The sequence below is a fragment of the Salvelinus sp. IW2-2015 genome, unplaced genomic scaffold, assembly GCF_002910315.2.
Source record: "Salvelinus sp. IW2-2015 unplaced genomic scaffold, ASM291031v2 Un_scaffold1471, whole genome shotgun sequence".
NCBI classification, from domain to species: domain Eukaryota; kingdom Metazoa; phylum Chordata; class Actinopteri; order Salmoniformes; family Salmonidae; genus Salvelinus; species Salvelinus sp. IW2-2015.
Window position 1 is genome coordinate 187054 of NW_019942929.1, and position 1384 is coordinate 188437.

Below are 1384 nucleotides of genomic sequence, written 5' to 3' on the forward strand. Positions count from 1 at the left end.
ACTGTCTCTCATGAGGACCACCACAGGAATGGAAGACCCAGAGTTACCTCTGCTGCAGAAGATACGTTCATTAGAGTTACCAGCCTCAGAAATTATAGCCCAAATAAATGCTTCACAGAGTTCAAGTCACGGACACATCTCAACATCAACTGTTTCATGGGAGACTGTGTGAATCAGGCCTTCATGGTCGAATTCTTACAAAGAAACCACTACTAAAGGACACCAATAAGAAGAAGAGACTTGCTTGGACCAAGAAACACGAGCAATGGACATTAGACCGGTGGAAATCTGTCCAAATTGGAGATTTTTGATCCCAACCGCCATGTCTTTGTGAGATACGGTGTGGGTGAACGGAGGATCTCCACATGTGTGGTTCCCACCGTGAAGCATGGAGGAGGAGGTGTGATGGTGTGGGGGTGCTTTGCTGGTCACACTGTCTGTGATATATTTAGAATTCAAGGTACACTTAACCAGCATGGCTACCACAGCATTCAGCAGCGATACGCCATCCCATCTGGTTTGTGCTTATTGGGATTATCATTTGTTTCTCAACAGGAAAATGACCCAACACACCTCTAGGCTGTGTAAGGGCTATTTKACCAATAATTAAAGTGATGGAGTGCTGCATCAGATSACCTGGCCTMAACCAAATTGAGATGGTTTGGGATGAGTTGGACTGCAGAGTGAAGRAAAAGCAGCCAACAAGTGCTCAGCATATGTGGGAACTCCTTCAAGACTGTTGGAAAATCATTCCAGRTGAATCTGGTTGAGAGAATGCCAAGAGTGTGCAAAGTTGTCATCAAGGCAAAGGGTGGMTATTTGAAGAATCTCAAATAGATTATATAACTAATTATGTTGGGGTTTCTTMTCTCCAATTAAGTCAAAGGCTGTATTGTCATCTCCTACCTCCACTGCTGCCTCCACAGCATTGTTCTCAACACCAATATGCTGGTTAACTTTGCTATTATGCACATAGCAACATGGTCTAAGACAAGGCGCATATTTAACAGTGCACTGATGTGTTTCAGAACCGTGGACAGCGACCGCTATCCAACGCGGGAGAAAAYGCATACTATTAATTGTATTAGTGTTGCCCCGGTGTTCCTACGTAGTATAACCATATMKAATTTCAGTARCACATCTTAGACTGATGGACTGTGCCATCCCCACGGCCATACTGTATGTACCTATTTACCTCAATTACCTCGTACCTCAACTTGGCACTGCTACCCAGTGTATATAGCCAAGTTATCGGTACTCATTGTGTATTTATTCCTCATGTTATTGTCTTTGCTGGAAAGTCTGTTAGTCTACACCTGTTGTTTACGAAAAAAACATTTGATTTGATATGAACTTCCATATGTGCATGTTGAATGTATATGAA